Source organism: Lactuca virosa, chromosome 4, assembly GCF_052849685.1.
Source record: "Lactuca virosa cultivar CGN04683 chromosome 4, Lactuca_virosa_CGN04683_v6, whole genome shotgun sequence".
In the NCBI taxonomy this organism is placed as follows: domain Eukaryota; kingdom Viridiplantae; phylum Streptophyta; class Magnoliopsida; order Asterales; family Asteraceae; genus Lactuca; species Lactuca virosa.
In genome coordinates, this window is record NC_136429.1 from 496,784,327 (window position 1) to 496,809,284 (window position 24,958).

Consider the following 24,958-nt stretch of genomic DNA (forward strand, 5'->3'; position numbering starts at 1 on the left):
TTCAACAATTATCTTCAACCACCTTTCAGTCCAAACATAACTGGTAAATAAAACGCAAGATCAATATTGATTACAATAACCAAAACCTGTAACTGGAAAAACATATATGTGTACCCAACACTTTGAATGTTGTACATGTGGTTGAAGAAGATGTAGACCATAAACATCAGTGTATTCGTAATCTCCCAAATCATCAACCTTGGAGAACACAAGCCAGGCCAAGCCGCCTCTTTCTCCTCTCCACTGTCTCTTTTCACTCTATTCACTTTTGAATATACTCTTCGTATCTTTTTTTCAGGTCATCGCCTATGTCGTTGTACCTTTTTTCCGCCACTCCGCCATTGTGTGTCCTGAATAGTTAAACTCGTCCCACTCACGTATAACTCCTCGCTGGTTCTTTTAACCCTGATGATGTTATCGACGATATGTTCGTCGATGAGTTCTTCTTTGTCTTCCATGAAAGAACCCAACAAGTCATTATGTTGTTCCTTCATTTCCCTTCAACACGGTATAATTTTGGATATGATCTTTACAAGTTCCTTTCTAGCTTTCATTGATTTGTGAAACAATATTCTAGGAAGATTAATTCACATTGAACTATACCCTTTTTCGAGTATGTAATAGCCTCTTTTGAGATCATCCCTGTTGAGCACTTCATGGTTTCCCAACATTGAAAGCAATGAGACATTGAATGTAAACTGAAGATGAAAAGAAAACTTCAATTAGAAAACAGAGTGTTGGTTGATGTTAAATTGTCATTTATCAATCCCCTGTTTTGAGAATATTTTACTTACTGTTTTCATTTCTTGAAAAGTATTGATTAATCTGTTTTTCCATGATTGGAGGGCATTGATGGTTATGGATTCAATGTCGGAAACCATGTGTTTGATTGATTTTGATATGAATGCTCTAAGAACAAGTCGTCTTAACTTGAAATGATAATCACCCTGATGAAATAAAATCGATTGTTTTCCGATCATTCTTTCTTTACTCGCCGAAATATGGGCTTAAAGAGATGAGATTTGGTTACAATCACGAGTTTAGCAACCACATGGCTTGAAATCATGATGCAACGACAGCCTAATATGTGGGTTTTAAAGATTGAACCATACCTGCAAAGTAAAATTCAAGATTTTTGTTTATTTTATTTGTGAAAATAAAAAGAAGTTAACTGTAAAACGATAAGGTGGAAGTGTAGAAAGGACTCACTTTTTGACTTTTGAGGAGAAAAGACATTTGGGTTTTGGGAGTAGAGTTTGATCATTATATGGCCAGCTGAGGTGCCCAACGGGTTAGGGAGATTTTGACTGGTAAGTGTGTGTGTGTGTGTGTGTATGTGTGTGTGTGAGGCAGAGGTGGGGAGGGATACCTGCGAAAAAAAAAAGAATCGGCAGCAATCCAACTCTTATTGGCTTACACAATCGGTGAAGGGGACACCAATCCAATTTTTATTGGTCAGTTATTACATAAACAGCGAGAATACCAAAAGAGAGTGTAACGACCCAATTTTCAAAAGAAAATTTTCATTTTTAAATAGTCAAAACATTTCCAATAAACCAAAAATCTCAAGAACAATTGTTTTCAAATTCATAACATCAACAATTTTATTTCAAATATCAGAGTATCCCATCAAATCAAATGTCGGAGAGTGCATGCCGCGCCATCAAGCCTTGCCTTTGCCCTTAGGCTCAGAAGTACCTGAAACAAATCAACAAACTGTAAGCTAATGCTTAGTGAGTTCCCCAGAGCATACCCCACACAAACCACATAATCACATAACCCATATTAGCTATAAAAGCTACACAATACCATATAAGCCATGCATACAACATATAGGGATGGCGTCGGCTCCTCCCAGGGTCTTACTCCAAGATGTCATGGGCTCCCCACATGGTCTTACACCTAAGTGTCATGGGCTCCCCCCATGGTCTTTAATAGGAAAGCCATGGGCTCTCCACATGGTCTTACATCTAAGTGTCATGGGCTCTCCCATGGTCTTTAATAGGAAATCCATAGGCTCTCCACATGGTCTTACATCCAGGTGTCATGGGCTCTCCCATGGTCTTCCATACAAGCATACCACATATACAACTAGCATACCTCCTAGCATATAACCAACTAACATGCCACATAACACTACTTCAACTAGTGTACCACATATCATAAAATGGGTCGGCCTTGGTGCCTTCGACCCATTGGTATGGTGAGGAGACTCACATCTCAAGAATGCTGAACTGATAGGATAGGATCAGATAATTCCCAACGCTTAGCTCCAACTCAACTGCCTATAACCATCATGTGATTAACTTGTCAAAATCCCGAAATACCATAAATACCCTCAAAGTCAAACTTGGTCAACCCTGGTCAAAGTCCAAGTCAACAGTCAAGGTCAACAGTCCATGTTGACCCCAACTCGTTGAGTGCATCTAGCAACTCGTCGAGTTCCTTCAGAGTCCAGAAAACCGAGACAAACCCTAGCCAACTCGCCGATTTGTCTCATCAACTCGACGAGTTCACTAAATATCCAGTAGACGGGGAAACCTGATCCAACTTGTCGTGTTGCCAGGGAAACTCGTCGAGTTTCCCCCCTGTTTGCTTATTCCGATGATACGTTGATTGCAGGGGCTCTAAGGCTTAGATCTGAAATCTAAAGGTGTCTAGAAGGATAAAGTTTTCAACTTTATCCTCTAGAACCACTCTGAATGCTCTAAAGCCCTTAACAAAGGTTGGAAAGCTCAAAAGCTTAGCCATGTGGTTCAAGACTCTAGGAATCTGGAATCCCTCCTTTCCAGAAGAGGTTTTAATCCTCAAAACGTTCCAAAGATGAAGACTTTATGGACATGCATGTCCAATGCATGTCTTGAATTCAAAGTGGCCAAAGAGGAAAAATATACACTAAAATCCATGTATGGCATCCATGCTTGACCAAAAGCTAGATCTAGCCCACCATGGTACCATTTTGCCCTATAGATTCATAAAGTTGCAAACTTTATGAACCCCATGCATGCAATCGACAAGAATGATGGGAAATGAAGAGTAAACTCAAGATCTAGTCATATTCTAAGATAAAAATCGAATCTTGAATGCTTACAATAGTCCACAAGATGGTCAAGCTCAAGAGTGAGGGCTTTGTTTGTTGGATCTCCTCCTTCTTCGCACTATCTTCTTCTTCCTAAGCTCCAAAAGTCAGTCTAGCTTACAATATGAGAGAAAATGGGGATTAGGGTTTAGCACTAACGTTCTTAGGGTTTGGAGGCTGATGGAAGGTCAGCCTCAAGGTTTTAAGGAGATTATATAGGGTGCAAACCCTAAAATTTAGGGTTTTCCTTTATAACGCCTACTCGTCGAGTTGGGCCTTCCAACTCGTCGAGTAGGTCCTAAATCCCGCGTCCCACAATGATCTCTACTCGACGAGTTGGAGCTCCCCAATTCGTCGAGTTCCAGTCTAAAACCCTAAAATTCTGAAAAGAAATAGATACCTGAAATGAGCGTTACAGAGAGACCACAAATGTCAAAATAAAAATTTTAAAATTAATTAACCATAAAATAGTTAAAATTAATTCTAAATCAAAATTTTATTTAGTTTAATCGTATGTAAATCAAATATAAAGATCATTGTGATGATATGATTTTTAAAGACATTTATATAAAATAATTAAACATAATATTTGTTAAATACCAATAAATAAATTTGTTAATTTAACGAACAACATGTTCATTTTGTTATATTTTCGAAGACGATGGTAATTTTTTTGGGTAACTTCAATAAATTTGATAACTTTAGTGATTAACTTTATAATTTATTAATATTTGGTTATAAACTATGTAACACAAAAAAATATTTAGATGAAATTTACCAAATGATTTCGAAATTATGTAAACATATTGTTTATAATATCTTTTATAATATTATTAAAATAATAAACATATTGTCGGAAAAAATTAAAACAAATCTATGTTGAATAATATAACTTAAAGTAAGGTGGGAAGTGGTTTAAAGAGGAGAGAGTCTAGTGTTGCGCCACGCAACACACACACACAATAGTTTTTAAGTCAGAAATCTTCTAAAAAACAAACAACTGTGAAAAGTCAAGTGTTATGTGTGTGTTGAACGTAGGGATGTCAAGGGGACCAAACGAGAGCGGAAATAGTTGCCACTACTCCCGCTCCCGAAATCAATTATTGCCCTCGCAATAGGCCACCTTGCCCACCCAGGCAGTAATCCTGAACGGTCCAATATATCGGGGCCCTAACTTGCCTCTCTTCCGGAACCTAATGACACCCTTCCATGGTGACACTTTCAGCAAGACGAAATACCCCACCTGAAACTCAAGATCCGATCGGCTCCGGTCAACATAGCTTTTCTGACGGCTCTATACAACTCGCAGCCAGTTACGCACCTACTGGATCAATTCAGTAGTCTTGAGCAGCACCTCGGTGCTCCCCATGACTCGGTGCCCTACCTCACCCCAACAAACAGAGGTCCTACACCTCCGACCATACAACATCTCAAACGGTGGTCGGTCGATACTAGCATGATAACTATTATTGTATGAAAACTCTTCTAGTGGGAGGTATGTATCCTAAATCCCTCCAAAATCCAAAACGCATGCCCGAAGCATATCCTCGAGTGTCTGGATCGTCCTCTCGCTCTGGCCATCTGTCTGGGGGTGGTATGTCGTGCTGAAATACAACTGAGTGCCCAATTCCTCGTGGAACTTCTACCAGAACCTAGATGTGAATCGAACACCCCGGTCGGAGACTACTGACACTGGCACCCTGTGCCTAACCACCACCTCTCGCACGTAAATATCGACTAATTTCTCCGCGGAGATGCTCTCGGAGATCGGAATAAAGTGGGCACTCTTCGTCAATCTATCCACAATAACCCATATGGCATCCACACCCCTCGTCGTCCTCGGTAACTTCGTGATGAAGTCCATGGTGATCTATTCCCATTTCCACATGGGAATGGGTAGCGGCTGAACCTTACCATGAGGCCGCTGATGTTTGGCCTTGACCTTCCTGCAGGTCAAGCACCGCTCCACAAACCAGGCGATCTTCCGCTTCATGCAGGTCCACCAGTAACTCAGTCTCAGGTCTCTATACATCTTTGTAGCCCCGGGTGAATAGAGAACTTGGATTTGTGTGCCTCCTCCAGGATCTTCTTTTTTACACCCCCGGTTGCCGGTACCCACACCCGGCCACACTGTGTCAGAAGACCTCGACTATCCCAAACAAACACGGGAAATTGTCCCCGAATCCGCTCTATCTTCTAGGTCTCTTTCTTCAAACCCTCCACCTGAGCCTCTTTGATCATATCCAACAATGGAGAAATCACCGTCATCCTCAAGCAAACGTTCCCAATCGGGGAAACCGCCGTCTTGCGGCTCAAAGCATTGGCCACCACGTTGGCCTTCCCTGGATGGTATAAGATCTCACAGTCATAATCTTTTATCACATCCAACCATCTCCTATGTCACATGTTGAGGTTATGTTAATCCATCAAATACTTCAGACTCTTGTGATTAGTATAAATAGTGCACCGTACTCCATACAAGTAATGTCTCCAGATTTTGAGGACAAACACCACTGCCCCTAATTCCAGGTCATGAGTGGGGTAATTCGCCTCATGAGGCTTCAACTGCCTCGAGGCGTAAGCAATCACATGCCCCCTCTGCATCAGTATCGCCCCTAACCCTGAGATCGATGCATCACAATACACTACCAAATCATCCAGCCCCTCTGGTAGCACTAGAATTGGGGCCTCACATAACTTCTGCCTCAAGATCTCGAAAGTCGACTGCTAGTCCGGGCCCCACCAGAAAGTTTCATTCTTCTTGGTCAAACGGGTCAAAGGTACAACGATCTTGGAGAAATCCTGGATGAATCTCCGATAATAGCCCGCTAAACCCAAGAAGCTACGGGTCTCAGATGCGTTCTTCGGTACTTCCCACCGCATCACTGCCTCAACCTTGGCTGGATCCACTGATATACCCTCCTGGTTGACGATGTGCCCCAAAAAATTGCACCTCTCGCAGCCAAAAATCACACTTTGAGAACTTGGCATAAACCCTTTCCATTCTCCGTGTCTCCAATACCTCCCTCAGATGTTGCTCATGTTGTTCCTTGGTCTTAGAATAGACCATGATATCATTAATAAAAACGATCACCGACCGATCCAGCATCGGTCTGCACACCCTGTTCATGAGATCCATGAATGTTGCTGGGGCATTGGTGAGCCCAAATGGCATCACCACAAACTCATAGTGCCCGTACCGAGTCCTGAAAGCTGTCTTCGGTATATCCTCTTCCCAAATCCTCATCTGATGGTACCCCGACCGAAGATCAATCTTGGAAAACCAAGATGCACCCTGCAGGTGATCGAACAAATCATTGATCCTCCGTAGCGGATAACAAATTTTCACCGTTAGCTTGTTCAGCTCTATATAATCAATACACATCCTGTGTGACCCGTCCTTCTTTTTCACGAACAGGATCAGTGCTCCCCACAGGGAACTGCTCGGACGGATAAACCCTCGGTCTAGCAGCTCCTAAAGCTGCGTAGATAGCTCCTGCATCTCGGGCGGAGCTAGCCGGTACGGTGCCTTGGCTATCGGAGCGGCACCCGGCACCAAATCAATATGAAACTCCACTTGCCTCTCCGGAGGCACTCCATGCAACTCTTCGGGGAAGACATCCCGAAACTCTCGTACCACTGGCACACTACCCAAATCTGTTGAGGTCTCGACCCTCGTATCCGAGATATATGCCAAAAATCCCGAACAACCCTGATGAAGCAATCTCCTAGCCCTCGCAGCTGAACATAGGGTTGGCCCCTGCGAGGCCCTATTCATAAATAACCAGTTCTCCCCATCTTGGGGTTCGAACCCTCACCAGCTGGCGCTCGCAATCAATCATGGCCCCATTGGCCCCTAGCCAGTCCATCCCGACGATCACCTTCAGCCCTCGTAATGGTATCGGGACTAGGTCCACACGAAACCTCTCCCCAAGAACATTCAGGACACAGTCCCGATACACCCTCGCAACACTCACAGTGCAGTCGTCCGCAATCTCAACCTCAAGCGGGGAATCCAAAGTCCCCGGCGCATCCCGGAACTTCTTGCTAAGCGCAAGAGATACAAATGATCGGGTAGCTCCCGAATCGAATAGAACGTGGGCCGACATACCATTGACCAAAAAGGTCCCTATACATGAGCACATATATACACATAAGCAATACAAATCAGTATCAAGCAGGAAATATATAACACGTACCAGCCACGACGTCTGGCTCTGCCCGAGCCTCCTCGGTAGTCAACTGAAATGTGCGACTCTTCACTGTTGGAGCATCCGCCTTAGCAGGGCGGCCATCTGTGATCCTCAGTGTGGCGGGCGCAGGCATTGCTACTGCTCCTCCCCCTCCCTGCAACCTCGGACAATCGACTCGTTTGTGGCCGGTCTGGTTGCAGTGAAACAAATCAAGCCCTTTTTGGGGCAATCCCTGATCATGTGGCCCGACTGGCCACATGTGTAGCATCCCGAGCCTGTCGTCCGACAAGCCCCACTGTGCAGTTTACCACACTTGGCACACCGGCGATGACCCTGCTAGCCCCTGCTGGAAGAATCCGAGGACTTAGGCTTTTTAGCCTGACCTACTGCTATATGTGCCTGCTCAGGCTTCCTTTTGGTGCGGAAGTCCAACTCCATCTCCCGCTCACGAGCCTTCTCCACCATCTTATTCAGGGTTTTGCACCCTGTAAAGCTCACAAACTCTCGGATATCATCCCTCAGCATGGAATGATACCTCGTCCTCCTCATATCCTCGTCTGTAGCATACTGTGGGATCAACAGTGCTCGTTCCCGAAAATTGGCGGTGATCTCCGCCACAGTCTCGGTGGTCTGCTGGAGCTCATGAAACTCCCTCACTAGCCTTTGCACCTCAATAGGTGGTGCAAACTCCAAATCGAATCGCCTGAAAAACTCTGCCCATGTCATCTCAGCCACATCGGCTGCTCCCACCTGGCTAGTCACCTCTCCCTACCAATCTCGGGCTCGATCTCTCAGCATACATGAAGCAAAACCCACCTTTACTGCATAAGGGCAAGAACGTGTGCGCTGGGTGTTCTCTATGTCGCTACCCATCGTCGGCTAACTATGGGATCCCTGGCCCCAAAGAACTTCGGCGCTCCGCACGCCTTGAACTCCCGGAACAAGGGAGTTCGGGCCCCGACCTGGCCCGCAGAAATCTCGGCTCTAAATGCCCTGAGCCTCTCCTCCATAATATTCATCATCCCTTCCTTGACCTTCCCAAAAATCATTGGGGTAGCGTCAAGGATGTCCCTCGTAAACTCGGCTGCAATGAGCTCGCGCAGCCTCTCATCAATGGGCTCGATACCGTCGCCCGACCCAAATCTGGATCCTGATCCTGTTCCCCCTGCTCCAAATCGTGTCACTACCATACTGAACTGCAACATCATAAACCATAATGATCAGGATGTCCAAAAAGGGGATCCTCCCACACCAGTCCTCCTTAGAGCTTCCAGGTCTAGCATTAGTTCGGCCTGTTCGGGTACAAGCCGTGTGCTTTTAGTAGTACGGGCCCAATACTACATTTCACACCTACCTGTACCTTCCTCAAGGCTCTAACTGATAACTCTAATTCGTCCCAGAACAAAACATATCTCGCAGGCTACCGCATAACTCAAATCCTAGGCTATCCTAAGATTTGCCTCATCCATAACAAACCAGAACTCAATCATAACAGGTTGCCTTATGCATGGAAATTATACACATAACATGATCAAATACACTTTTGAATAACAGACTCTACCCTAAGACCACAACCAGACAAGGAACAGGTAATAAGGTCAAATCCATAATTCTGAGGCTATAAGACCCTAACCGTATACAATTTTGAAAGCATACACGTAGCAAGATTCATACGATTATCATAACTCAAGTATCAGTATAACAAGGCTAACATATTGGGGAACTACTTACTTGGCTCGACCGATCACGAGCATTGCACTCTCCTATTTTCCATTTCAAGAAGTTTTTAACTTTTATTTTTGAAAACAAATTTTACCATTTCCTTAGTTTGAGTCCTGAGACACCCGAGGGTGTGCCCGAATCCCTCAAACCAAGGCTCTGATACCAACTTGTAACGACCCAATTTTCAAAAGAAAATTTTCATTTTTAAATAGTCAAAACATTTCCAATAAACCAAAAATCTCAAGAACAATTGTCTTCAAATTCATAACATCAACAATTTTATTTCAAATATCAGAGTGTCCCATCAAATCAAATGCCGAAGAGTGCATGTCGCGCCATCAAGCCTTGCCTTTGCCCTTAGGCTCAGAAGTACCTGAAACAAATCAACAAACTGTAAGCTAATGCTTAGTGAGTTCCCCAGAGCATACCCCACACAAACCACATAATCACATAGCCCATATTAGTTATAAAAGCTACACAATACCATATAAGCCATGCATACAACATATAGGGATGTTGTCGGCTCCTCCCAAGGTCTTACTCCAGGATGCCATGAGCTCCCCACATGGTCTTACACCTAAGTGCCATGGGCTCCCCCCATGGTCTTTAATAGGAAAGCCATGGGCTCTCCACATGGTCGTACATCTAAGTGTCATGGGCTCTCCCATGGTCTTTAATAGGAAATCCATAGGCTCTCCACATGGTCTTACATCCAGGTGTCATGGGCTCTCCCATGGTCTTCCATACAAGCATACCACATATACAACTAGCATACCTCCTAGCACATAACCAGCTAACATGCCACATAACACTACTTCAACTAGTGTACCACATATCATAAAATGGGCCAGCCTTGGTGCCTTCGACCCATTGGTATGGTGAGGAGACTCACCTCTCAAGAATGTTGAACTGATAGGATAGGATCAGATAAGTCCCAACATGTGACAACCCGAAACTTCTACCTGGTACATCTAGTCAGTTAATCTAATTTAAACTCGTTTCTGTTAACTCCTAGCACTGATTAAGGGTCCATTTAAGGGTTCTAAGCTGGAGTATAGCCAAGGTTGAGGTTAGGAATGAGTCAGCAAGCCGTAGGGTGACAAAGTCGGGCCATACACACCCTTAGGGGGAGTGTACGGCCGTACACATGGGTGTGTGGCCGCACACTCACCTCTTGGCCACATACTCATTTCTAGGCAGCACACCCACCCCTATATAAAGGTTAGACCCCTTTCCTTTCATTCCTTTAACACCTTGGCAGCACACAACACCATTTCTCTCAAACTTCTTCAACTATAAACTCTCCAAAGCTTTAAAAACGTGAGTAATCCATCCCTTAGCTTATTGTGCTTGAAGAGCCTCTTGATCTAAGCCTTTATTAATCATGTCCCGTCATGGTCTTCATCTCTTTGAAGGAGTGCGGCCGCACACCCACATAAGGTGGCCTCACACTCCTAAAAGACCCTCCAAAGTGAGAGTTTGACTTCCATATTCGAGTTGGACATTACCCTAGCTTTTCTACACCTTAGAATTGGCATTTTGGACATCATCATGTAGGGTGTACGACCCCACACACCTGTGTATGGCCGCACACACCCTTGTTCGGTAGCATACTCCTTGTGTGCAGCAGCACACTCCCGTGTGCGACCACACACTCATCCTAGGGCCGCAAACCCATTTCTAAGACCCTTAACTTGTACTACAACTATGTATGGACCTAGAACACTTCATGGATGCAAGTATGGACCTTGAAAATACCTCAAAGGCACCCTCCATTATGAGTGTACGGCCGCACACCCCTTGGGCCGCACACCCATGGCCGCACACACCTTTAAGGTGGCCATACACCTCCCTCATGCAATCCTTTAAGGTCCTAACACTTAGTGCAAGTAGTTCCAAGTCCCTAGAGTGGTTATCCATCACATCTAGTGGTGAAATACCTTCATTTGACTCCTTTATGTGTCATTACGTGTTAATTAGGATCAAATCGTGTTCAAGGCTTCACTTGAACATCCAGCTTTCCGTATCGATCCTTCAATCAAACCACTTACCCGAGGTGAGTTCATACCCCTACGCTTTTCCGAGTTTTTCATGTTTTCAGGGGGGAATACAAGAAAAAGTACAAGGAAACTTGTGCTCAAAATATATTATTTTGGTTAAGATAATTATATTTTCAGTATGCTTTTAACATGGAAAAACAGTTTTTACCAAACGATTAAGAAATCAACTCGTAGAAACAGTTTTCAAAACTAGGTTAACGAACTTGTGAATCATGTAGTAAAATGTATTATTTTATAAAGGATTCATGCAAATCATAAAAAGGATTTTCAGTATTATTACTTGTAAATTTGTTAGTCTAAGTTGGAGACACGTCCTTGGTAACACTCCCACAGAATCAGAGTGTAGGACTAACACTTGTGACCAGAATCTCTTGTAGGGAGAGCGTGACTGTTGTGTATAGATCTATACGGGACTGACAATCCTGCACCTTGCTGCTAGCTACAATCGGACCGGCAGGTCTACGGGTGACAAAGTCATAAAGGATACCGGTCCCGTTACGTGCCATATCCAGTCAGTTATGGTCATGAAACTCACAATGTAGATAGCAGAGATTTACTTTTGTAATAATGAATCAAGTGAACTAACCTCAAAGTAATAACCGATAGATTACTGGAGGGTATTAATACTACCTTCAGGATTTAGTTCATCACGTTTTCTTTTATTAGTTTTATTTATGTAATAAGGCTAATATACATCACTGGGAGTAATCAGGGTTTCTAAAAGAAAACTACGTTTATCGATATAAGTATGGTAGATACTTGTACACCTGAGTTTAGAACGGATAATCAATGATCAACTTTTAGGGGAAATATAGGATTTTCCCAGGATAACTCGGCTTTTCATAAACGGATTTCTTAACAAGTAACCAACGGATATTCATATTCATTCCACGACACCTTGGATTGTACATATCTTGTATGAATTTGGAAGTCATAGAAGGAATGGGTTTCAAACACGCTTTTCATAAGAAAATATAGGATTTTCTTAAAAAACACTTTTCAAAAGGATTCAAAGAACATTTTTCCACCAAAAACTAAATGCTTATGAACTCACCAGCTTTATGCTGATATTCTTTCAAACTGCTTGTATCCTCAGGAAATCAGTAGACAGGTACTTCTTGGTTTTAGAGGAGTCGGAGCAATAAGAGTCATGTTTTTATATTTTACATACTGTTGATGTATTTCAAACAAGTTTCAAACTGATGTAAACATTTTACTTATATATGTATCCACTGTATTGGTTGTGTTGCTATGATACAACTGTTGTGATACTACGCATGACGTCAACCACCCCCGAACGTTTCCGCCGTTCCAGTTTGGGGGTATTATTCATTCGTTGTGATGCTAAACATGACGTCCTCCACCCCAGAACGATTCCGCCATTCCGATTTCTGGGTGTGACAGATTGGTATCAGAGCCCTTGTTTATAGCGAACTAAGTATACCGAACCTTACATGGTATACAACTATAAATACTAAGGGGCCTAAGTGCTCTAAGCTAAAAGTATACTTTCAAAAATATAAATATTTTTATAACAAAGTATATAAGTATACCCGAGTACCAGAATCCGTGTCATAAGTAGAACAAAACAAAAGTATTTGGATGTTGGACATCACGGTTAAACCTGGGCAGTGACTCTGGTGTTGCAGCAAGCCTAAAACTTACCTAGGTACCAGAAGAGTTCTAGAACCAAACATAAGGATTAAAATACTATAGGAGTATTTTAGGATGCTATAACGACCGAACCGGAAACTTACCCAAAAATCCATTCTTCAAGAATCAATCATGTAACTATAATACATTGGAAGTATTATAGATTAGATGCCTATTAACTATCCCTTTACCATCACCTCGCGTAGATAGCATGGCTGGATTCCATCTTCCTGGCGACCCGTACTTTCCCAACCAAGGAGATGATGGATGGATCGAGCCAGAGCCAGAAGGAAACCATGAAATTCCTTTGGACGATGACTTTGTCGAACCATTTCCTGAAGAGACTGACTCGGAACCCGAAGTCGAGAACCTACCTCAAGTGGCCCCAATACCAAATCCTAACCCTCGAGTTGAATTCCAAGGCCCAACGCCTATGTGGGTCGAGAGTTTGAATAGGTGGAGCCACGAGCAAGGCCAACCCCTCCCATACGACGGAAACCGCAACTTCTACAATCTGAACGAAGGAGGCCCCGCGGGCAGGGCCCTTCCAATACTGATACGCCGAGTGGCTCACAATGTGGAGCTAGGTAGGGCAACCCTTCAGCGAACTGTGGAGCTCAAAGCGGATTCGAACACCAGCACGGATCGCATTCGTCGCCTCGAGATTGCTCATGAGAGAGCTGCAAGGAACAATGAAGCTCTGCAGCGAGAGTTAGCTACAACCCGAGCCGAAGTCATAGACCTCTGAGCTCGCCAGTCAGAGTACGAGAGACGCCTGCTTGGTGTGGAACGCCAACTGGCCGAATTAAGGTTTCACTTGAGGAGTACCTGTCGCCGATAGGAGAATACTCTACTCATCCTTCCTTTTTCGTCTAAGGAATAACTTTCATATTTATGTCCTAAGTAGCTCTTTTCCGTAAACATCTCTGTCCTTCATGTTGCCAAGATTCTTTCTCTGTTAGAATGACTTAGACCTATTTTTAGGTCAAGAGTTCCGAAATATGTGTAATCTCAGTTTCAGTTATGATGGCAACAATCATATTTCAGTTAAAGATTATCATTGTCAAGAGTATACCTTAGATCAGTAGCATGCAAATTAAGCAACTTTATCAAGGTTCTATCACTGTTTTGTCTTCAAAACATGTATCATAGGATGTACTTAGACGATCATTCCTTTTCCCCATCGATTTCATATCAGTCTTTATGAAAAACTTCGATGTCCTAATCGACATGGGATGGTTGAGCCCCAAATCGTGCTAATGTTCTTTGTTTCGAGAATGCGATTCGTCTCAATCTTCCCTTTGACGAAATCCTCACTGGTTTCAGTGATAAAAATTTGCTCGAACCTTCGTATCATTTCCTGCACCAAAGCCCAGAAGTATTTGCGAAAGGGATGCCATGCATTCCTGGCTCATGTTGTCGATGAGACGCAAAAAGGTTAAAGACCTCGAGAGCATCTCCGAAGTCTGCAACTTTCCTGATGTCTTCCCCAAAGACATTCCAGGGGTTCCTCCCGAGCGTCAAGTTGAATCCTGTGTCGACTTGATCCCCGGAGCTACCCTGATAGCTAACACTTCATATCGTCGAGAATCGATGAAAATGAGAAAGTTATCCAGCCAGCTCAATGAGCTGAGCAACCAGGGGTTCGTAAATTTATTGTATGTGAATTCTATAGTGTTCAGATCTTTTCTATTCTTGCTAAGACCACATCATGGGGATGTGGGTCGAATCAATGAGAGTCAGATAGCAAAACGGGAAATCCCAATGCATAGATAAACATTTAGGATACATCCAGAGGCAACCATTGTTGCTCACAAGCTTCTTTTCTTGACATGTAGCAGATCATGCCTCCGAAGAAACATAACCAACCCGCCGGTAAGACACCAGTCCTCCAGATGGACTCAGCTACGTTCCAAGCTACTGTCACAGCAGCGGTAGCAGCTGCCCTAGCTGTTCTTAACGCTAACAACACAAATATGGGTGGAAGTGTTAATGGCAATCCAAATCCTGGTGTTAACCAATCTCAACAACAAGTGCCTACTATAAAGGACACACCTGATCCCCAACCTAACATCCTGAAACGAAAGCTCAAAGGAAGTTGTTCAACCCAATGACCTACTGAGAGGAAACGAATTGGGACAGTCAGTACCCCAGTCAGCCCTGTTGTTCCAACACCAACCACACCATACTTGGGAAACCTCCTGCACTGCAGCAAATGCAACTACCATCATCATGGAGTCTGCTGAGTGTTGCATTGTACTAGATGCAACAGGAAGGGGCACACCTCCCGCAGTTGTAGGACCTTAGTCAACTTCATCACTCCGACTACTAATGTTGGGACAAGTCCAACCTGTTACCGCTGTGGTAATGTAGGACATTTCAAAAGAGACTGCCCAACAGAGAAGAACAATGAGGAAACAGGAGGAGTCTGACCTCATAGAATGAGGAAGCATCAAAGAACCCTGCTATGTTTTGGTACGTTTTTTAAAACCCCAATAATTGCTCATAATTGTGACTACTTCCTCGTCCAAATTAAATCACGACGTTCTTATAAGATTTAAAGCCCCAATGAGTAAATTATGATAGCTTAGTGAATACGTTAGGGTCAGTTGTAGTTATACTTAGCTTGTGTACACCAAACGATCATAGAGAGATCTAGTAAGAACCATTTCATAAAAGTTCATAGTTTCAAAGCATCAGAACCCTCGTGTTAGTAGTACCTGTTAACTTCGAGTCAAACACAGAAAACACCAGAGACATTCATCTAGGGCACCAATGTTCGAACAAAACGATCCTCCCGGACTAACTTAACGCGCGATTCTACGACGTCGTCCTATCTAGTTCGAATGAGTCTATGTTATACCAAACCCTTTTGTCTTAAATTGTTTGATCGCAAAACTCCCGTCGCTCGTAACGAGAAACTAGATGCGAACTTCGAAAATTCATCTCTCTTCGAAACCCGAAAGTATTCAAGCAAAGAGCATCATCCACAAAGAAATGGACAAAGTAAGAGAACAATCCGGACAATTGTAGATACGTCGTGGGACACTGATCTACCCTTAGTGGAACTTTCTTGCAACAACGACAACCTTTCCAACATCAAGGTTGCGCCGTTCGAAGCCCTCTATGGCCGTAAGTATAGATCCCCTCTGTGCTGGGCTGAGGTGGGCGACACGCAACTAGTCAAGAGTCAAGTCCATGACAGTACTCTCACGAGTCCTGAAATAATCCAAGAGGCGACTGAAAAGGATCGTACGAAAGGGCTACACCGATAAGAGACAAAAACCCTTGGAGTACCAGATTGGTGAACGTGTTCTTTTTGCAGGTCTCACCCTGGGAAAGGCCTGATATGCTTCGGAAAGCGTAGAAAGCTAAATCCAAGATACGTTGGACCATCCGAGATCCTTGCTAGGATCGGTCCCGTAGCGTACAAACTCCAGTTACCTCGAGCGCTTAGCAACGTTCATCTCGTCTTCCTCGTGTCGAACCAAGGAATTGTCTGTCTGATGAGACGCTTCCGATTTTCCCTCGACGATATCGAGCTAGACAAGAGTCTACGCTTCATTTGAACACGCGAATCGAGAAGTCAAGCGAACGAAATAACATCACATCCTGATAGTGAAGGTCTGCTGGAATGCCAAGCGGGAACTTGGATTCACTTGGGAGCACGAGAATCCAAGGAAACATAAGTACCCCCATCATTTCCAAGTCCACGAGTTACATCTGTATTCTTGAATTTCGGGACGAAATTCCCTCTAACGAGGGGATGATGTGACAACCCGAAACTTCTACCTGGTACATCTAGTCAATTAATCTAAGTTAAAATCGCTTCTGTTAACTCCTAGCACTGATTAAGGGTCCATTTAAGCGTTCTAAGCTTGAGTATAGCCAAGGTCGAGGTTAGGAATGAGTCAGCAAGCCGTAGGGTGACAAAACCAGGCCATACACATCCTTAGGGGGAGTGTACGGCCGTACACATGGGTGTGCGGCCACACACTCACCTCTTGGCCGCACACTCACTTCTAGGAAGCACACCCACCCCAATATAAAGGGTAGACCCCTTTCATTTCATTCCTTTAACACCTTGGTAGCACACAACACCATTTCTCTCAAGCTTCTTCAACCACAAACTCTCAAAAGCTTCAAAAACGTGAGTAATCCATCCCTTAGCTTATTGTGCTTGAAGAGCCTCTTGATCTAAGCCTTTATTCATCATGTCCCATCATGTTCTTCATCTCTTTGAAGGAGTGCGGCCACACACCCACATAAGGTGGCCTCACACTCCTAAAAGACCCTCCAAAGTGAGAGTTTGACTTCCATATTCGAGTTGGACATGACCCTAGCTTTTCTACACCTTAGAATTGGCATTTTGGACATCATCATGTAGGGTGTACGACCGCACACACCCTTGTGCGGTAGCACACTCCTTGTGTGCGGCAACACATTCCCGTGTGCGACCACACACTCATCCTAGGGCCGCAAACCCATTTCTAAGACCCTTAACTTGTACTACAACTAAGTATGGACCTAGAACACTTCATGGATGCAAGTATGGACCTTGAAAACACCTCAAAGGCACCCTCCATCATGAGTGTATGGCCGCATACCCCTTGGGCCGCACATCCGTGGCCGCACACACCTTTAAGGTGGCCATAAACCTCCCTCGTGCAATCCTTTAAGGTCCTAACACTTAGTGTAAGTAGTTCCAAGTCCCTAGAGTGGTTCTCCATCACATCTAGTGGTGAAATACCTTCATTTGACTCCTTTATGTGTCATTACGTGTTAATTAGGATCAAATCTTGTTCAAGGCTTCACTTGAACATCCAGCTTTCCGTATCGATCCTTCAATCAAACCACTTACCCGAGGTGAGTTCATACCCTTACGCTTTTCCGAGTTTTTCATGTTTTCAGGGGGGAATACAAGCAAAAGTACAAGGAAACTTGTGCTCAAAATATATTATTTTGGTTAAGATAATTATATTTTCAGTATGCTTTTAACATGGAAAAACAATTTTTACCAAACGATTAAGGAATCAACTCGTAGAAACAGTTTTCAAAACTAGGGTAACGAACTTGTGAATCATGTAGTAAAATGTATTATTTTATAAAGGATTCATGCAAATCATAAAAAGGATTTTCAGTATTATTACTTGTAAATTTGTTAGTCTAAGTTGGAGACACGTCCTTGGTAACACTCCCACAGAATCAGAGTGTAGGACTAACACTTGTGACCAGAATCTCTTGTAGGGAGAGCGTGACTGTTGTGTATAGATCTATACGGGACTGACAATCCCGCACCTTGCTGCTAGCTACAGTCGGACCGGCAGGTCTACGGGTGACAAAGTCATAAAGGATACCGGCCCCGTTACGTGCCATATCCAGTCAGTTATGGTCATGAAACTGACAATGTAGATAGAAGAGATTTACTTTTGTAATAATGAATTAAGTGAACTAACCTCAAAGTAATAACCGATAGATTACTGGAGGGTATTAATACTACCTTCAGGATTTAGTTCATCACGTTTTCTTTTATTAGTTTTATTTATGTAATAAGGCTAATATACCTCACTGGGAGTAATCAGGGTTTCTAAAAGAAAACTACGTTTATCGATATAAGTATGGTAGATACTTGTACACCTCAGTTTAGAACGGATAATCAATGATCAACTTTTAGGGAAAATATAGGATTTTCCCGGGATAACTCGGCTTTTCATAAACGGATTGCTTAACAAGTAACCAACGGATATTCATATTCATTCCACGACACCTTGGATTGTACATATCTTGTATGAATCTGGAAGTCATGGAAGGAATGGGTTTCAAACACGCTTTTTATAAGAAAATATAGGATTTTCTTGAAAAAACACTTTTTAAAAGGATTCAAAGAACATTTTTCAAAAGGAACTCACCATCTTTATGCTGATATTCTTTCAAACTGCTTGTATTCTCAGGAAATCAGTAGACAGGTACTTCTTGGTTTTAGAGGAGCCGGAGCAATAAGAGTCATGTTTTTATATTTTACATATTGTTGATGTATTTCAAACAAGTTTCAAACTGATGTAAACGTTTTACTTATGTATGTATCCATTGTATTGGTTGTGTTGCTATGATACAACTGTTGTGATACTACGCATGACGTTAACCACCCCCGAACATTTCCGCCGTTCCGGTTTGGGGGTATTATTCATTGGTTGTGATGCTAAACATGACGTCCTCCACCCCGGAACGATTCCGCCATTCCGGTTTCGGGGTGTGACACAACACGCAAGTCCAACTCAACTGCCTATAACCATCATTTGATTAACTTGTCAAAATCCCAAAATACCATAAATACCCTCAAAGTCAAACTTGGTCAACCTTGGTCAAAGTCCAAGTCAACAGTCTGATGGGTTTTAGCCATAAGAACATCCTATGTGCTCATACAAACCCTAATGCTTGGATCTAGGTTTCTCTAATTGTACATGCAATTAATCCAAGACGTAAGAACCTTAATCTATCATAGGTAATTTGAAATTATCAAATAAGAATAGATCTAGATGATTACCTCTTCTTGAATAGCTTGAATCTTCTTGTCTTGGAGCTTAGAGTCACAAGTGTCACTCCTCTAATGGCTTACAAACACCACAAGCAAGAGAATGAAGTATGAGAGAGAGGGAAGAGAGGTAAAATCGGCTCTAGGGTTCCTTAGAATCAAGTGTAGCTGATTTCCCTTGCCCTAGGGGTCCTTATATACTTGTGCTGCTAGGGTTTTAGTCCAAACCCTAATGGATAGCTTAGGCCTTAAGAAGTCCAAGGAACCTTATGGAATGAGGCCCCTTTGGACGAAATTGGATGCCCAAGCCTCCAAGATTTCGTCCACCCTCATTCCTTAGGGTTTCCCAACCCAAACTCAACTATCATACATTTGACAGTTTTAGTCCCCTTTATTTAATTAATTTCTTTTAGTCACAAAATCAATTCTTTATTAATTCTTGACTAATATTAATTAAACAATATGATTTCTCCTTTAATATATTATTCTCATAATATATTATTAAATCATAATTAATCCTCTTTCTTCATAAATCATCCTATCAAGTTGCTTTGGTGAAGGCAACCCAAAAGGACCATGCACAACGGGGTCAAGTACATACCAAATATAGTTATGGGCTTAGACACTAATCCAACAGTCTCCCACTTGGATAAGTCTAATAACTAAATTTACAAGTATGACTTCGAAATCCGATTAGCAATCGTAGCTCTCGAAGACGCTGTTTAACTCTGATCTTATCAGCAACTTGTCCTTTAGATAAGGGATCATATATTCCTCCATTCTAGATATCATATGAACTGAGACATGGATTTTAATCATACTCTCTGTTCATGTGTTGTTTCCCGATTTCTGATTTACGACAACTGACAACAGACTATAATTGAACACATCAACTTAGTCCCGGCTTGGCCAAGCGCTTAGGGTGTCATCACTAAATCATCGAGGGACCCACATATATCTCTTTTATCCCATTTTGGGTAAAAGGAACGGATAAACTTTGACTCGAATGCTCGCTTGTACTTACTCACTGAATCACACACAACAATACGTTTTATAACACCAAGTTACTGGTGCGTTTACATATTATCAATGTGCAACCGACTCGCAAGATACAACTCACACATCTCGGTTTCAAGAATATAGGATATTATCGTCTCACCAATCACTCGTGATAAAATCCATGAAGCGACCCAAGTGAGCGTGGGTTTAATCCAATACTCTAATCTTATAGCATCACTCATGAATTATGCAGCAAACTTGTGCTATGTCTAAACGCTTTACACAATCTACAGACGGATTCATGACAATCTTCTTTCATACCTACTTCCAAAGTATGAGCGACTGTGGAGGATTTGAATAATCTTATTATTCGGGAAGTCAAAACATGCAAACTGAAACACAAGAATAATACTAATCCTATATGGCCCCAAACCTTTGAGTATAAATAAAACACCTTTTATTTAATCACCATATTTATTACTCATTATTTGTTGTTTCGGGTAATCAACTTCTTACTTGAATTATAACAACAGTTGTCCCATGCACCAAGCATGCACACTATGTTTACCTATGGTCCTTACTTTGTGAAATAGTATAATTGAACTCATTTCACAATTCCCAATCCTAATCATTAGTGTAAGAATACAAAATTCTCGCCACTACTAGAATATGTTAGATTTTAACATTTTATGCAAAGGTTCTTTCGTAATGTCACGGTACAAAAGTCACCAAGACTCGGCCAATGATATTACAAAATGCTCTATTGGAGATTGTTACAAGACAATTCCATAGATGTGAAGTCTCACATTCAAAGTACATTCCTTTGAACGTCCTTCTTGCATAAAAGTTTCTAATCTAGACATAAATTCTTAACGTCCAACTCCTAGTATGGAAACATTTCCATATTTACCATATGACAACTCATTTTAAATAGAATCTTATCTATTCATAATAACGTCAATATGGTCCATCCATTACTACACTTCCAAGTGCTCACAAGTGACCAATCCTTGGTGAACCTTAGATTGTCCTTGACAGTTGTTTAATTATTTTAGTCAAATCCGGTTCTAGTCCTTTTTCCCTCTTAATGCCCTAGACATTTGGAAAATTTTAGAACGGTCGAATATTACAACATATGCAATCGATCCTATACCCGAAGCGTATGAGACACGATTCATAATGAAAAACATGATTCTTTACCAGTTCCTTGCTATAATATTTCCATAATATTTCTATTTGCCATGTTCTCTAAATTCAAACTATGAAGAGGGATGTCGTAATCATAATCAAAATTTGAGAACGCAACTAATATTTCCATATAGAGAATTCTCTTATGTTGAATCTTTTTTTCAACATAACATTCATATATCTTTTGACTAAATTTGATTAAAATTTCTTGATCTAAGCTTTTAGATCTCGAAACGAAGTATAATATTCTCTCCCTTAATTATAGAAAAACAACTTTTCAACCCTCGCAACTTTGCAAAGTGAACCTTTTGTTTTTAATAATTAATATTGCTAACTTGCAATACTTAAAATAATAATCATGCTCCCACTAACATGATGATTATATTCATTCCAGCATAACATTTATGCTCCCACTAGCTTTGACATGTATTCAGAAAACAGTTGAACTTGTAGAAAACAATACTTATTGAATTTCTTAAGTTCATATTTCTAATACTAGATGCTTCGATAAAACTTTATCCAAGCTTCTCAAACTCATACACTTTTTCTTAGATAGCTCATATGTGTGTGTCTAAACGATTCTAGAACTTATAGCAATAAGTCTAAAATGTTCGGACCCATTTGCCATTTCCCACAATTCGAACTATGAAGAGGGATGTCGTAAGCATAATCGAATTCGAAAAATGCAAATTACACAATGCTATCTTCAAAATCTTTCTTAGTGAAAGCGTTTCCTCATAATCATTTTCATGAAGGAGAGAAACTTTATGACACTTAGAATTTATGGCGTATGTGTTCCTATCCATGTGAATTTGTCATATCATTGTGACAAATCCAAACTCTTATGGATCAAACTTAACTAATCTTAATTTCTTGCCATCAAGGGTCCCACCATTGCTTCCAAGTTATTAAGCAGCTTACTCCTATATATCAATGTACTTTCCATTGATTAAGATGCTTAGCCATTATGCATTCAAATGAGAATTCATAGGACTCACATGCATCGTTGACTTAAAACTGGAATGGCACAGAAAACAAAATTTTGTCAACACGATAGGTTGTAAACCTCAAGTCGTGTGCTAGTGATTATTGATTAGGTTTATTCTTGATTTGTTTTTGAAGTTTTCAAGATCATTTAGACTCCCACTGACCTCTTGACATATACAATTCTTTTGTCAAGAAACATTTCTAAACAAATGAATATTCAAGAGTTAGTGCGAAATCTTATCAAGACTAACACTTTACTTGTTCGGTTCTAGTTGGTCTTTGTCTTCTTCAAGACATCACAACTTACCGATTTCAAGTGAGTAAGAATAAAAAGACTTTCTCTATTCCTTATTTAATAAGTGTTACTAACCTAAGAAAGACGTGATACTCAATGTCACAGTCTTGATTTTTGGAAATGAAGTATGATCGGTCTTTCAATTTAAACCATTTCTATAATTTCCAATTCTTCTTATTAGTCTCACAAAAGCACTAATGTATCTTAGAGGATCAATTGAGATATGGTTCTATAATTACCAAGACGATCATAAACATGATACCAAAGTACTCTCCCTTCTTCTTAGATTGGAGAAACTTTTTATCTTTCTGCCTTCATTGATTCTTCTTATTCGTTCTGTCATTCATTAAACTTTTCAATGGTTTAGAATCATGCTTAATCCTATAAGTATGATCATTTTCACTAATATGAATAATCTTGTTATTATTTATGATGGACTCGACTAGTGCACAACATTGTGAACTCGATCTCCTAGTCCTTAATTTGTTTCACATTCTTATGTGAATTAAAGAATTATCTAAGTACCATGATTTCCATACATCATATGATTCCAAGCTTCTGTCCAATTGAAATTTGGGCGATGGGAATTTTTTTTCCTACTTAGAAAATTTCAATACTCCCATAAATAATATAACTAAGAATCACATCCATTCATTGTAGAAATACACAAACATCAATTTTTCATAACGATTTCATTGCAAGGATAAAAATAAGTCAAACCAAAAAAAAAATTATTTCTATTCATAAAAGCAGCGGAAAACATGTCCTTACAATGCAAAACCAATTGAAAAACTAAAATATTCCTAACAAATCTATCATAACTTCCTAAGCTCAAAATCTGATCTTCAAATCCATGCGATCGTAATCCATTTCTTCATGATCAGACTCGTTTTGCTCTTCCATCAAGCTTCCTTTCCTTTCTCCGATCCTGCAAAACATCCAAATGTAATCTTATCACATTATGTATTAAGAATCAATGAATAGGAACTTAACAAAGTTAGATAGTGGATTTTACCTGAAGTAGAGCCATACTCCTTGACTCTCCCATCTCTTGAATTCTTCAGGTCCTCTGGGCAGCTTCGTAGCCAACGCCCCTTCTCTTGGCAGCAGAAACATGTGGCTTCCTCTGCAGTGTCCACGGAAGCATGGTTGGTTGATCTACCAGACAAATATGCCCCATTGCTTTGCCAAATCATTTCTGATTCAGCAGCAATGAGCATGTAAGTCAGGTCAATGAGGGTCGCGTCAAGATCCATCATATAATACTCTCTTACGAACTTATTATATGATTCAGGGAGTGACTAAAGAACCCAGTCTACAGCCAACTTCTTTGGGAAAGTCGCACCCAACATTATCAACCTATCGATGTGTGATTTCATCCCTAGGACGTGAGCACACGCGGGTTTACCATCTTCATGTTTCATCGCCAACAGGGCTTCAGTGATTTTGAACTTTTCAATCCTTCGATCTTGTGGGTTTGGAAGAACAACGGGAGGAGGTGGAGGGAGTGAAATCAAGCTAGTCCACGAGGAAGGGATTAATCTTTCACCTTCATTGTGGAACAGACTTTCACTTTGATCAGGAAAACCTTTTCCATGGGGTTCAGGAAGACCATTGTTAGAATCAGACATCTACAAAACAGGAGAATAATTCAAGTCAGTAAATTGAATCCTTAATAACACACACAAATGAGATATTAAGGCTAGGATTCAACATAATATCCTACAAATTGGAAGTGGGATGTTGTAATCCAACTCGCAGAACATTTGAAGGTAGGTAAATGACGATTTACCAATTTCCACCATGAAAAACAAAAATAAGGTTAAGTTTTAAATGTATTGAAAACTCCTAGATCTTTTGAGATTCATTGAACTTTTCAATGGCATGTTTAAATCTCGATATGCCCCTCGATTTGTGACCGGGATGCCGAGGATCACAAAACAGGGTGTGAATAACCATGCAAATATACATGGTGCCCCCAATATTACAGTCACCTATTCGATGTGCAGGTTAACCACACACGCTCCATCGAACTATGACAAACAATGAGTCACCCTTTTCCACCTTTGCTTAGAACCCAAATAGTGTGTCGGTTAACCACACACGCTCCACTAACGTCTTAGCAAGGGTACAAAGTGTAATTTCATGGAATTGCATCAATTCACTTTTGCCTAAAGTAACCAAGATTGAGAATTTTGTAAAACATTTAGTTAGTTATTCATTATACTTTTAATGAGGAGAGGGTTTGCC

General features: G+C 41.4%; 1 pseudogene; it reads right to left on the reverse strand.

Moving 5' to 3' along the window:
* Positions 1–14: 14 nt before the first annotated feature.
* Positions 15–23,964, reverse strand: LOC145106980 (abscisic acid 8'-hydroxylase 1-like; annotated as a pseudogene).
* Between the last annotated feature and the right edge of the window lie 994 nt (positions 23,965–24,958).